Source organism: Triticum urartu, chromosome 3 (genome assembly GCF_003073215.2).
Source record: "Triticum urartu cultivar G1812 chromosome 3, Tu2.1, whole genome shotgun sequence".
Lineage (NCBI taxonomy): Eukaryota > Viridiplantae > Streptophyta > Magnoliopsida > Poales > Poaceae > Triticum > Triticum urartu.
In genome coordinates this window covers 72,321,334-72,336,547 of record NC_053024.1, presented here as the reverse complement: position 1 = coordinate 72,336,547, position 15,214 = coordinate 72,321,334, and the positions used below count along the sequence as shown (strand labels likewise).

Below are 15,214 nucleotides of genomic sequence, written 5' to 3'. Positions count from 1 at the left end.
GTCTGTCTGTTTGAAGTTCTTCGATCAAATGCATTGGAGTGCCACTGCCCAGAACAACATGCCATGTTGGTAGAATGCTGGACAGTGGCAACTTCTTCAGCCACAACCCCGATCACAAAGCAATCAACTCTCTAATCATCCTCACATTGCACGAAATAGGAGATCTTCAATGCGATCGCTGCTCTTGTCAGCGTGGTCGCAAACATCATCAAGGGAGAATGGCGCCTTTGGTTGTTCGCCTAGCGGCTCAAGCACGACAATGGTACTCCTATCATGCGAGTTGTAGGTGTATTAAGTAGATGCTCCGTGATATTGGATGCCTTCGGTGTAACCATACTGTACTTTGGTTCTCCTTTCTCTCAATGCAACGACGCACAATTCTCTTTGAGTTCCAAAAAATATACTGCAAAATAAAGCTCCGCAAAAAGGATGCTTACTATTGCCTAGATGACCGCCACTTAGTTTCTTTCATATGATGTATTTGTGCACTTAGGTGATTCCTAGGTGGTACTGTTATATCATGAAAGTCTTCAAAACAGACTCTGGTGGCAACATTTACCAATTATTTCGAAATAATTTCATTATTTGAAGCATTAGGTGAATGTGTATGACTTCGCAGAATGATAAACCACATACAACAGTCATGTGGAATTGGTTCGATAGAGTCGCCCACCATTATGTACGAGGATAATGCGGCCTGTGTTGCACAAATGCAAACAAGATATAAAGAGTAATATCACTAAACATATTTCTCCTAAGTGCCCCCCCCCCCCAATCTTCAGAAAAGCAGGAAATAAACATCTTGCAAGTTAAATCACGCGACAATCTTGTTGATTATTTACCAAGTCTCTACCAAATTCTACATTCTAAAAATATGTTCATGGATTGGTATGTGACAACTTAAGGACTTGCAGGTTTCGGGGGGGGGGGGGGGGGGGGGGTCTCTTCTTGAGATATATTTGTTCAAGACATCACATTATGCTGTCTCTTTGTGAGTTTATATTTCAGGTTCTCATCGAAGATTTCATGAAGAATTTTTTGGAGGAGAATCCTTTGAGATGGTAGCACTACCCGGACAATCGAGAGATGATTCTACATGGTGTCGGGGATATACCCCGCGGTATGACCCGACCAGAGATATGATCCGGCTGGGACTTGGCGTTTCATCGATAACCCGCCTTAAGATTGGCGACTCACTGATGACCCGGTCGGGCCTGGTGACTCATTGGTGACCCGGCAGGCGGGTCAAAGGAGCGACAAGACCCAGTGGCCCAGAAGGCGGCTCATGGGGAGGGCCGACTCATGTTATTGTGGGCCGGCTTAAGAGAAAAGGCGTAAGGAATATTTATCTTACAAGGGAAGCAAGAAGCAAGACTAGGATTCCACTTGTAATAGACTAGTCCTAATCCTACTAGGACTCCATATGTAACCCACTCCTCCAACTTATATAAGGAGGGGCAGGGCATCCCAAGAGGGACAAGTTTGACAAGTTTTCAGGCAGATAAACAAGTTTTCAGGCAGATAAACAAGTTAAGACAAACCATGATTAATATCAATGAAGCAGGATGTAGGCTTTTACTTCGGCCGTGAAGGGCCGAACCTGGGTAAAAAGATCGCGTCTCTCGTCCCACTCAACCCCTCTCAAGCTACTATGTAGATTCGTTGGCCTCATGACTAAGTCCTCACGCTAGGATATGTGTAGTGACTAATCCATGACAGTTGGCCCCATCGTGGACAAAACTTCATTAAATATTGAATACTTGCATCTTTCACCTAATCGCTTGCATGGGCAGTTTCCGGCGGCATGATCCTTTCAGGTCCTGCGTTAAAAAATTCATAGAAAGAAATTGAACCGATTCCATCCGATAGAGTATTTTTATTTTTGAAACTAGGCAAAAGATTTGTCATTTTCATTAAGAGAGGAATTTAGAGTTCGTGGCCCAAGACCAAATTACAAATGCTTTGCGCCCGCCAGGCTTCAAAGTGAGCATTCATCCTTTATCTTGGCGACCAACACTCCCACCGGAACCGTGCTGTTACGAAAAACCCGGGCGTTTTGCTCCTTTCAAATTTTCCAAGAGACAAGCAACATCAAAGATATAAGTGGTCGACGTGATTGGGTCATGTGTAGCATTACGTCTCCACCAAACCTTAACTAACACCATTGCTATCCAATCCGTTGGTTGGACATCGTGTAGCCCAAGCCAACTCTTAAGCATGCCCCAAACCCTTACGATGTACCTGCATTGGAAATGGAGGTGGGCCGCCGATTCCTGTACTTGCTTGCATTGCGGGCATAAGTGGCAGTTGGGCCATCCACAACATTGCAGTCTATCGACCGTCCAAATCCTGTTGTTGATGACCAACCAACCTGAGGGAGTATATAAATTCCTACTATCAACTAAGAAATGATCGTCATCGGACAATCCGATATTACATGCATTTTTATGCATCATCGGCAGCCAATCAAACATGGGAGTAAAAAGGTGTACTACATATTCGTTTTGGCTTAGAAAACAAAAAGGAAAACAAAGCTGGATGGAAACAAATAGGCGGCCCTTGCGGGCAGTTTTTTTTTCTGTTAGCCAACCTTATCCTCTGTCTCTCCCTTGTCTCCTTGGCAATTTTATCCTCTACCTCTCTCCCTAGTCCTCTCATTCTCTTTTACCTGTTCTTCCCCAATTGCTCCCTTCATGAACTCATCCTCACTGACCTCCACTTTTCCCTTCGTTAATGCTCCATGGCTGCCCGCACACGCCCTCCTCTCCGATAGTGTCGTCGGGGGTGCGGGAGTTGCAACCTGCTGTAGGTTGTTCCGCGAGACCAAGCTAAAGCCGCAACCAGCCTTCACAAACGCTGCAACCCGTCAGTGCCCTGCTACAACGGGCGTTGGGTTATGCTACAATTATGGATCGGGTGCGAAGGGCAGACTACGGTGGCACTGTTTTTGCTGCACCAACATAGGGAAAAGCTACAATGGAAGTTGCGATTTGCTACAACCATGGCACCGATGCGAAGAGACGCCAAACTTTGTTTGCTGCAATCGCATAGCAGAAAGCTACAACGAGCGCCACATATTTGGTACAACAAAAAATGTTGCTTTTGGCTTCAATCGTTTTCATTTTTCTAACCTGTGACCCACAACGATGACGCTGATCTTTTTTTGCTAAAACCGTAGTAGATTTTGCTAGGTCCGGCAATAAATTTTGCTACATCCATTTTAGACACAAAATGTTGCAACCTAAAACAGCAAGATACAACCACAGGCTTTCTCGTTGCAACTGTTGTCTCTGTTTCACTACAATCAACAACAAAATTTTCTACCAGGGAAGGCGAGCAAGATTTGCAACCAGCGAGTGCATCAATGAATGACTTCCGGCGAAGTGATAGCAGGAGACGGTGAGAGCGGTTGTATCCAACACGGCGCTAATGAGCCAAAAATAGCAGTCACCAAACAGAAAACAGTCAGAGATTCTGTTCATCTTCAACTTCCAATATGCCCTACTTGGTACCGTACCAATTACTCCCTCCATCCCAAAATCAACGTCTCAACTTTATACTAACCCTCCATCCCAAAATCGGAGTACATGGTTCTGATGTAGAGATCACCTGCTTCCCTTGATTCCAAGCCAAGATCTAACAACTACCATCTGCAAGCATCAATGGAGAAAACAGTCTTACAAACTGCAACAACTCAATCCCATTGTTACATTCTGAGCATGTATGAAGCCTTCTCAGGGCATGTACACTCTGGACCGTTCGATCGCGCGTCCAAAATACTTTCAGCCGTGCAATTTCTTAATGAGGCGATCCTGGCCGTCGGATCAAACTTGATGTGACAATCAATAATAGTGCCTGAAGTTTTACCCCCTTTATGTCACCCTCACTCCATGATAGGCGGGGCCCAGTCAGGGTGGGCCGTTGTTGTCAGCGATAGTGGAGGTGAGCGTGACCAGTGCTGGTTCTTTTGAGCGCGGGAGGCGTGCCACCGCCTGTAATTTTCGGTGGTCGTCGAGGGTAGTTCAAGGATTTCACTTGGTTGGCCTTGCGTGGCTTGCCTTGGATGGCTAGGGGACAGACAAGGGTGTGGACTGGAGGGCTCCCGATTGGTGAGAACCCTAACTCCCCCTCTCTTCTCTCTCGCTTCCTCCCGTCGCTCGCGCCGCCACCCTACATCCGCCTCTACCGTCGACCATCCTTCCCATCCCATGTATTCTCCTCTCAATCGCTGACTTGCCTCAGCCTCCTCCTCCTCCTGTCCCTCGTACGTGCTCCGTGCAAGTTAAGGTGGTGAGATCCAGCCATGGCGTCCGGGATCCAGCTCGCTGACGCGATCCTCTGCCCTTCCTAGTCCGGCAACGAAGGGGGTGGGCGGACATCCCTCTCAACACGGCGACACAGTGGTGAACGAAGGAGGTGCACATATACGGCGAGGTCAACATGCCTCCGGCAATGGCCGTGCAGCAAGGATGCAGTGAATCTCTTGTCGGGTACAACCTGGATGTGATGGCCATTACTAGGTTTGAAGGTGGATGAGGTGACTTTCTGATCCATTGGTCCTCCCTGATGCACTCATCCATTTTGTGTGTTTTCCTCTCTCTTCAATCTGCCTCTTCTGACTACGCTCAGCCAGCATCGCTTCTTCCATGACCGTCTGACATGCTGTCTCACCCTATTGTTCTCGCAGGTTGTTGTCCGTGATTGGTTCCCTGGGATCCATCTTACGTGTGGCTGTGTGCAGGCATCACATAATCGGGGTATAGAAGGGCTCTCGCACCAGGAGGCATCACGGTCTGTACTATATACGTCTCATGAAATCTCATAATATTCATCAGTTTGCTGAAGCTAAACAACTAAGCATGTTAAAAGGAGATATCCTTGCAATTCTGTTGCTTTATGGTGAGATAACCTAGAAGTATCGATGTGTATCTGCAGTTCATAGTTGTCCTGTTAGTTACTACAAACCTGAAAGCTAGAAATACAGGAGGTTCTTCTGACATGAAAGATTAGTCTCTCTTTTCATTTATTTTAATTCCCATTTCTGCCAGAAACCAAATAATGTACTGAACTGAAGTGTTGTACTGCTAATCTATTAGTTCATCAAGCAGTGGTGTGCATTGGCATGCAGTGATGCTTGATTTAAGATGGAAGAAGCAGCGTGTTTATTTAAGTGGATAAATAAACAACTGGAAAGGCAGCCTTTTCTCCTGCCAAAGGTTTAGTTGATATATCATCTACCGAACTATCATTTTTTGTGCACCTTATTTTGTTACCTCTGTTTCTGAATCAAGTGAGTGTGTGTAGTTAGGTTTAACATTTTATTCTGTTGCTTAGATGCCTCCATGTTTTGGTTCGGTTCTACCGTTATAGACATGATACATTTTATTAATACACCACCCTTTATGGTATGTGCAGTTCATTCGCTTTGGATGACGGAAAATATGAGAATGAAAATATGCTCCCAAACAATGCTTCAGATCCTAAACAGGTGCAGGTGCATACTTTTTTGTTGGAACCAAATTGCAAAACATTATTGCATGCACTAGCAGTTTGTTTGAGTCCTTTAGAACATTCCTTGATGTACTTAATCTGCTGTATTAGGTTCTTCAACCAATTTACGATGTCAAAGAAGCAACAACACATGCGTTACAGAGGGTGAACGGCTATGGCTTAAGTTTCCTTTACTTATTTGTCAGGATTGGTCATTTGATCTAATGAAGTACTCCCTCCGTCCCGTATTATAAGAGTGGTTTTGACACTAATATAGTGTCAAGAACATTCTTATATTATATTTCAGAGCTTTGCCAATGACTGAATTGGTAAAATTGATAAATCAGAGCTGCGCTGTGCTCTTCTCAGTCTGGGTTATTCAGCTTCTAAATTCGACAGGACTGGGGGCATGACCAAAGTGTCGAATATGATAACTTTATTGAGTAAGATTACTCCTTGAATTTAATTTGGTCAGCTATTTGAAATATTACAGTACATCCTTTAATAATATCCTATCCGTTAAAACTTAGTTAGATTTAAGTTTCTATGTTAAAAATATGTGTTGATTCTCAGTTTTTCTTCTCGTTTGAGATTGAACTTGGAGAAGACTTCCTGTTCAAAGTTAGTTTTGTCAGATGGTGTGTAGGAACTTTAGCTTTATTTGTTAATATATGATTGTGTTCATGTCCAAAGCTTAGCTCTACCTGATATCATGTAGGGACTTCAACTTTATTTAGGGACTTCAAACAGATTATAGTTTGGTGCGCTATTGCTATGTCTGCCTCTCCTTTCTCCTCGGCAACATATTGGTAAAAAAAGGTACCATGTTTACTGCTGGCCTCTTTCAAAATTATTCTAGCTTGCTATTGGTTGGATCCTCTTGCAGTTGTGTTGTATTGTTTCATAAATAAGTTCCGTGTGCTGAAAACAGATCAATATTTATGAAAGGACCAGAGCGGCGTTTCGGTGCCCGGGTGCATCTGCACCCCGCAAAACAAATTCGTAAAAACTTCAGAAAAATTCAAAAATTTCCCAAAAAAAATTAGGGTGGTAGACAATCTGATGCATGAGGTACACTCCAATTTTCAAAACATTTGGACTTCTGTGCAGCTCTCAGCAAAAAAGACAAATCGTTTGTTTTGAAATTTTTTGAATTTTTCTAGTATTTATTTTGATTTTTTTCGTGAGCGGTGCAGATGAGCTCGGGCTCAGATTCGAATTTTCACAATACATTGATAATACACATGCCAGCCTTGATGTTTTGATGGGTTAGTCACTTATGCGTTGTGAGTCCCCTTTGTTCAATATTTGATCGTCTTTTGCTTAATAAGTTATTATGGTTCACTGGCTTAGTAACTGATCTCCTCATGCTGCATTGGCAAAAAAATTGTTGCTTCAGTAGATGATATCTTCATCGTTTCTTTCCTTTCATGGTTCATCAGAGCTTCATATTAATTTTTTATAAAATGAACCTCATATTTCAAGCAATGTCAGTATGGAACAAAAGGAATCACCACCTTGATGATTGTACATTCTGAAGATCTGAATTGTTTCTGACTGTTTTCACTACCTATGGGCACAACTAAATTAAATCTTGAATGCACCCATCTTTCAATCAGCTTTAGCACCGTACAACCTAATCTACTAAGAGAATGAAAAACGTCAAAGGAGAGAAAAGTAAAGAGGCGGCAAAAATAAGATAAAAACTGGGAAATAAGCATGGCTCAGACATCCAAGGAAGGAATTAGCAGCATTAGCTCTCAAGCCTGGCAGGGCGAAAGCTCTTAGGCGGCGTCTGCGAATGTTTTGAGAAACAAGCCTTAGTTCTATCATCATCGCCATTGATTTCCCAAAGAAACTACAAAAAATATTACAATGAAGCAGAAGTGTAATCACAAAAAACGGCTCTGTGTACCGACTGAATCACAGCCACAGGTTCCTATCAAATGTGAAAATCTTTGTTGGCGCAATGTAGCATCTCCGGTCAAGGCTTGTGGCTACCTGAGACGTGGCATCGGGCCCAAGAAAACAAAAAAAAATTGCAAGAGAACTGACATCATAGCCAAGTCCCTCAGAGACCCATTTCAAATCACGCACACAGCTGAATCAAGCCGGTGCAAATGGTATTCCACACCAGAGCAAACCACAGAGGTTATGCAACAGGGATGGACACTTGCAGCAGCACAGAAGCAGCTGCTGTTTACAGTGTCATACGGCACTTCCTGGTCTGAGATCTTCACCGAGACAAGATGATATATTGAAAAAAACTAAAGAACAGCAAAATTAGGCAATGCTCAGTGGAAAGAGAAGTCGTTTTTGGTTTGGAGGCTCACGGTGACAGATGCCACCACTGCCAAAAACCTATATGAATCATCATCGCATCACAAGAACACAAGAGGAAACAGCAACAAAATCGACAGAAGATGATGGAAAGGTAAAGGCTTCAGTGTGTGTAACAACATAATCGATCAACGGCGGACGAATCCGCCTCACCGAAATCCGCTAAGATCCTTTCGGACCTGAATCATCACCAGCCAACCAAATCCAATCCTCTTCACACGAACGAACGAAATAACTAAAACTACTTGCAGTCGAGAAGGAAATGTCTCCAAAACACCTCCACGAGATCACAAGAGCACCTCCCTCGCGGAGGAGATGTTCGGGTTAAATCCATCTCGCAAACGAAGAAATTGCCTCAAAACACGGAAAAGCTTTGGGACAGAGTGAGTTTGCTTTTCTTACACATAGAACTGGCAGAAATTTACACACTGTGCCGACGGAAAGGGCCCGGAAAATCATTGAGTAATCAGATCCAGGTGAGTTGAAAGCCGGCTTGGTGTTCGATCTAGCAAGATGGCAGGACGATTTGCCGATTGGCTGGTACCGTGGGTAACGAGATCCAGACAAGAAGCTGACCTTGCAAAACCGCACAACCGAAAAAACATAAATCAAATCGAGAAAAACTACGCAGCGAGAAAGAAATCGAAAGAAGATCGACGAACGCCAAAGAGGGGATTGAGCAAGCTGCGGCGGCGGTGAGGAGGCGGTGCGCCCACGATGGATGGGATTATGTTGTGCGAGGGTCTGGTTATATATAGCCACCGCCCCCGCAGGGTTCGTTGTTAGGGTTTCGGCTTCCGCCGGGCTGACCTGGGCCATGAGATGGGGAACGTGACCGGACCCAGTTCGGCCCAGGTGTGAAGCCTGAATCGGGCTTCGACCGGGGGAATATTGTGAGGTTTTTAAGCAATTCCATTCTCAAATGATTCTCAAAAATAATAATTCCCAAGTTTGTCTAAAAACAAAAGGTGAGTTTTTAAGAACCCCTCAAAAAAGTTGTGAGTTTTTAAGATTGTTTAAAATTATGTAGCAGTTTTGCAGAGATCTGGAAATAATGCAACACATAGATGATAATAGTAATTAAGTGTAAAACTATTTGAATCAATTTTATAATACAGATCGAGAACACAAGAATAAGCAAATTCAACTTTGAATAGTAGTAGTAACTAATGTAAGAGCCTTTTTATTATTGCCCCACTCCCTACAATCCAGTTCTGCTCTAAAAAAACACAAGCAAAATGGGGTAGCTTTATGTCGTCCCGCTCCATAAAAACACAATCTTTTCTACCATCGAGTTATAAGTTTGTAGTGCTTTGTACCATTCCGAGTTCTGTAGTGAGTTAAACGGCCATTCGTTTGTACTGGACATTGAGATCTAGTGCGAATAGTGTGCACAATATCTATAATATAGTAAAGAAAGTGCTTCCTTGTGTATGTATTACATCCGATGAAAATCATTTTAAATGCATAATTATCAAAAATCTATTATTTTTCATTATCAAATATATAGTCTTAATGCATCGTGTATATGTGATTATACGATGTAAATAATAATTATAGAAAATACATGTACTCAAACGCAAATAACTATACAAAAAAATAGTTGGTGTGTGTGGTGGGGAGGGGGCTAGATCCACCTGCCATATCATAAAACTAGGGGATACCATGCGCGTTGCTGCGGGGTTGGTTGATGAAAATTTTGGTTGATAACATGAGAACAAAAATTAAAATACATACGACTTATTATATTTGATTATGTATAGTTGTAACAATATTTACTGAATATAAGTAGAATAGTTGAATGGAAATGATTTTCCAATGCATGCATGTTGTGGTAGGTCTTTTCCCATGCATGATTGTGTGTTGAGATGGGTATTATCTCATTCATAATTGTATGGTAAGGTGGCTTGGTTGCATGTTGAGATAAATAAGTTAGTGAAGACGACTCTTTTAGATATAATATAGGATATGAAAAACCTTTGATCCTACTTCAACAAATTGTCGATTGGTTAGTATAGGAGGTATCCACTAGCAAAGCCATTCTAATTTCTTGATGTTGGTGGTATTTCTAGCAAACAATACTTCTGGTAATGTATTTATGTGTGTGTATGTACCAAGCCTTTATTTTGAGATAGCACATAGGTGGTCGCACTTCTGTCCATGACCCAGGGGCGGCCCTAGCGCTAAGGAAAAGTCGTGAGGGAACGAGAACATGGGGTGTTAAGTTAGAGCATCTACAGTCGGACTTGACAAATCCGCCCCTCTATCACCCGCCGGCGTGTTCGGGCGCGTTCGTGGCTAGCGCCCGGCCCCTCATATGATGCGTCGCTCATTCACATACGTCAAAAGGCGATCATCAAATCCATGCAATTCATGCACGTCGATAATACAATACAAATTGTCTTGATTCAACAGTTCAAAACAAAGCAAAGAAATCATAGTTCAACAAACCTAACAAGCCAAAATGAAATCAATGTCCAAGCGTGACGAATGGCTTCGGGTCACTGGTTGGGCGCCTGCTCCGAGCGGAATGCGTCCCGCTACGCCTGCATCCGGGTTGCATGCTCCGCCTGCATCCAAGTTCTGGGTGGCCTCCTCCACCTGCATCATGGCTGCATGATCCATTGTCGCCCTCGCTGCCTCGTACTCTCTATGGTCGTTCTCCGCCTTGCAAGACAGAGCCGACGAAGGGAGGCCGACGGATGAGGCAGACCGTGTCTCCGTCGAGGCGGCCGGGGACGGGCTGGACAACATCTCCGGCGGTGGTGAGGATGGGAGCAAGGGAGGAGGACGGCAAGGGCTCGGGCGCGGGAAAGGTTGGAGAGCGGCGGGAGGAGGAGGAGGGTTTGATGGATTTTGTGCAATTTGCGGTGGGGGCGTGTTGTCGAGTCTGATGTGACGGGCGTGCCCGGGCATCCCCATATCCGCCTCATATTTAGGCTGGATATGAGGGGTGCCAGTCAGCCCGGGCATTTAAGGAGCCAGTCTGGGTCAAAATTTCGTGACCGGTCAGTGACCCCCTATTGGGGAATGCAGTATTTCAAAAAAATTCCTACGATCACGCAAGATCTATCCAGGAGATGCATAGCAACGAGAGGGGAGAGTGTGTATACATACCCTCGTAGACCGAAAGCGGAAGCGTTTAGTAACGCGGTTGATGTAGTCGAACGTCTTCGCGATCCAACTGATCAAGTACCGAACGCACGGCACCTCCGCGATCTGCACACGTTCAGCTCGGTGACGTCCCTCGTACTCTTGATCCAACTGAGGTTGAGAATGAGCACCGTCAGCACGACGGCGTGTTGATGGTGATGATGAAGTTACCGTCGTAGGGCTTCGCCTAAGCACTACAACAATATGACCGAGGTGTAAAACTGTGGAGGGGGGCACCGCACACGGCTAAAGATCAACTTGTGTGTCTATGGGGTGCCCCCTCCCCCGTATATAAAGGAGGGGAGGAGGAGGTCGGCCGGCCACAAGGGGCGCGCCCAAGGGGGGGAATCCTACTCCAAGTAGGAATCGGTCCCCCCCTTCCTAGTCCAAGTAGGAGAAGAAGGAAGGACAGGGAGAGGGAGAGGGAAAGAGAGGCCGCGGGGGCCGCGCCCCCCTCCCCAAGTCCTATTCGGACACACCTTGGGGGGGCCACCTCCTGGTTGCTGCCCTCTCTCTCCCCTAAGGCCCACTAAGGCCCATTACTTCCCCGGGGGGTTCCGGTAACCCCTCCGGCACTCCGGTTTTATCCGAAACCATCCGGAACACTTTCGGTGTCCGAATAACATGGTCCAATATATCAATCTTTATGTCTCGACCATTTTGAGACTCCTCATCATGTCCATGATTTCATCCGGGACTCTGAACAACCTTCGGTACATCAAATCACATAACTCATAATACGAACCGTAATCGAACGTTATGCGTGCGGACCCTACGGGTTCGAGAACTATGTAGACATGACCGAGACACATCTCTGGTCAATAACCAATAGCGGAACCTAGATGCTCATATTGGTCCCTACATATTCTACGAATATCTTTATCGGTCAAACCGCATAACAACATACATTGTTCCCTTTGTCATCGGTATGTTACTTGCCCGAGATTCGATCGTCGGTATCATCATACCTAGTTCAATCTCATCATCGACAAGTCTCTTTACTCGTTTCATAATGCATCATCCCGCAACTAAATCATTAGTCACATTGCTTGCAAGGCTTATAGTGATGTGCATTACCGAGAGGGCCCAGAGATACCTCTCCGACAATCGGAGTGACAAATCCTAATCTCGATCTATGCCAACTCAACAAACACCACCGGAGACACCTGTAGAGCATCTTTATAATCACCCAGTTACGTTGTGACGTTTGATAGCACACTAAGTGTACCTTCGGTGTTCTCATAGTCATAGGAACATGTATAAGTCATGAAGAAAGCAATAGCAATAAACTAAACGATCATAGTGCTAAGCTAACGGATGGGTCTAGTCCATCACATCATTCTCTAATGATGTGATCCCGTTCATCAAATGAGAACACATGTCCATCGCTAGGAAACTTAACCATCTTTGATTAACACTCTGTTTGTCTATGTACTCTGCTACCTCTTGAGCATGCGTTGGTTTTCCCTTGAAGAGGAAAGGGTGATGCAACAAAGTAGCGTAAGTATTTCCCTCAGTTTTTGAGAACTAAGGTATTAATCCAGTAGGAGGTAACACACAAGTCACCTAGTACCTGCACAAACAAACAAGAACCTCGCAACCAATGCGATAAAGGGGTTGTCAATCCCTTCACGGTCACTTACGAAAGTGAGATCTGATAGATATAATAAGATAAATATTTTTGGTATTTTTATGATATAGATTGGAAAGTAAAGATTGCAAAATAAATGGTAATAGAAATAGCAAATTGATATGAAAATAATATGATGGAAGATAGACCCGGGGGCCATAGGTTTCACTAGTGACTTCTCTCAAGATAGCAAATTCTACGGTGGGTGAACAAATTACTGACGAGCAATTGATAGAAAAGCGAATAATTATGAGAATATCTAGGCATGATCATGTATATAGGGATCACGTCTGCGACAAGTAAACCGAAACGATTCTGCATCTACTACTATTACTCCACACATCGACCGCTATCCAGCATGCATCTAGAGTATTAAGTTCATAAGAACAGAGTAACGCATTAGGCAATATGACATGATGTAGAGGGATAAACTCAAGCAATATGATATAAACCCCATCTTTTTATCCTCGATGGAAACAATACAATACGTGCCTTGCTGCCCCTGTTGTCACTGGGAAAGGACACCGCAAGATTGAACCCAAAGCTAAGCACTTCTCCCATTGCAAGAAAGATCAATCTAGTAGGCCAAACCAAACTGATAATTCGAAGAGACTTGCAAATATATTTAAATCATGCAGAAATATTGTTCATAGATAATCTTGATCATAAACCCACAATTCATCAGATCTCAACAAACACACCGTAAAAAGAATTACATCGAATAGATCTCTAAGAGAATTGAGTAGAACTTTGTATTGAGATCCAAAGAGAGAGAAGAAGCCATCTAGCTAATAACTATGGACCTGAAGGTCTGTGATAAATTACTCACACATCATCGGAGAGGCTATGGCGTTGATGTAGAAGCCCTCCGTGATCGATTCCCCCTCCGGCAGAGCATCGGAAAAGGCCTCAAGATGGGATCTCGTGGGTACAGAAGGTTGCGGCGGTGGAAATAGGGTTTCGTGGTGCTCCTGGATGTTTTCGGTGTATATGGGTATATATAGGAGGAAGAAGTATGTCGGTGGAGCCACGAGGGTGGGGGCGCGCCTCCCTGCCTCGTGGCCTCCTCGCTTCTTTCTTGACGCCCACTCCAAGTCTCCTGGATCACGTTTGTTCCAAAAATAACTCTCCCGAAGGTTTCATTCCGTTTGGATTCCGTTTGATATTCGTTTTCTGCGAAACACTGAAATAGGCAAAAAACAGGAATTTGCACTAGCCCTTTGGTTAGTAGGTTAGTCCCAAAAATAATATAAAAAGGTAAATTAAAGCCCATTAAACATCCAAGAAAGATAATATAATAGCATGGAACAATCAAAAATTATAGATACGTTGGAGACGTATCAAGCATCCCCAAGCTTAATTCGTGCTCGTCCTCGAGTAGGTAAATGATAAAAACAGAATTTTTGATGTGGAATGCTGCCTAGCATAATTCTCAATGTAATTTTTTTTATGGTGGCATGAATGTTCATATCTGAAATATTCAAGACAAAAGTCTAATATTGACATAAAAATAATAATACTTCAAGCATACTAACTAAGCAATTATGTCTTCTCAAAATAACATGGCAAAAGAATGTTCATCCCTACAAAATCATATAGTTTGGTAATGCTCCATTTTTGTCACACAAGAATGCTCTCATCATGCACAACCCCGATGACAAGCCAAGCAATTGTTTCATACTTTTGGTGTTCTCAAACTTTTTCAATCTTCACGCAATACATGAGCGTGAGCCATGGATATAACACTATAGGTGGAATAGAATGGTGGTTGTGGAGAAGACAAAAGGAGATGATAGTCTCACATCAACTAGGCGTATCAACGGGCTATGGAGATGCCCATCAATAGATATCAATGTGAGTGAGTAGGGATTGCCATGCGACGGATGCACTAGAGCTATAAGTGTATGAAAGCTCAAAAAGAAACTAAGTGGGTGTGCATCCAACTCGCTTGCTCACGAAGACCTAGGGAATTTTGAGGAAGCCCATCATGGGAATATACAAGACAAGTTCTATAATGTAAAATTCCCACTAGTATATGGAAGTGACAACATAGGAGACTCTCTATCATGAAGATCATGGTGCTACTTTGAAGCACAAGTGTGGTAAAAGGATAGTAGCATTGTCCCTTCTCTTTTTTTTCTCTTTTTTTCTCTTTTTTGGGGGCCTTCTCTTTCTTATGCCTTTCCCCTTTTTTCTTTTTTTTTTTTCGTCCGGAGTCTCATCCCGACTTGTGGGGGAATCATAGTCTCCATCATCCTTTCCTCACTTGGACAATGCTCTAATAATGATGATCATCACACTTTTATTTACTTACAACTCAAAAATTACAACTCGATACTAGAACAGAATATGACTCTATGTGAATGCCTCCGGCGGTGTACCGGGATGTGCAATGAATCAAGAGTGACATGTATGAATGAATTACGAAGGGTGGCTTTGCCACAAATACCATGTCAACTACATGATCATGCAAAGCAATATGACAATGATGAAGCGTGTCATAATAAACGGAACAATGGTAAGTTGCATGGCAATATATCTCGAAATGGCTATGGAAATGCTATAATAGGTAGGTATGGTGGCTGTTTTGAGGAAGGTATA

At 43.6% G+C, this 15,214-nt stretch overlaps 5 non-coding genes across 5 annotated transcripts; all 5 read right to left on the bottom strand.

Annotated features, from left to right (window-relative positions):
• Nucleotides 1-7,210: 7,210 nt before the first annotated feature.
• LOC125549800 lies at nt 7,211-7,331 on the bottom strand. Its single transcript, XR_007301514.1, has one exon. It is a non-coding gene; the product is annotated as a small nucleolar RNA SNORD14 (small nucleolar RNA).
• Nucleotides 7,332-7,374: 43 nt separating this feature from the next.
• On the bottom strand, nt 7,375-7,511 carry LOC125549773. The gene has a single exon (XR_007301494.1). It is a non-coding gene; the product is annotated as a small nucleolar RNA snoR2/U65 (small nucleolar RNA).
• A 45-nt stretch (nt 7,512-7,556) lies between these two features.
• On the bottom strand, nt 7,557-7,736 carry LOC125549717. The gene has a single exon (XR_007301444.1). It is a non-coding gene; the product is annotated as a small nucleolar RNA Z112 (small nucleolar RNA).
• Nucleotides 7,737-7,779: 43 nt separating this feature from the next.
• Nucleotides 7,780-7,873, bottom strand: LOC125549726. Its single transcript, XR_007301452.1, has one exon. It is a non-coding gene; the product is annotated as a small nucleolar RNA Z152/R70/R12 (small nucleolar RNA).
• A 55-nt stretch (nt 7,874-7,928) lies between these two features.
• LOC125549725 lies at nt 7,929-8,027 on the bottom strand. The gene has a single exon (XR_007301451.1). It is a non-coding gene; the product is annotated as a small nucleolar RNA R11/Z151 (small nucleolar RNA).
• Between the last annotated feature and the right edge of the window lie 7,187 nt (nt 8,028-15,214).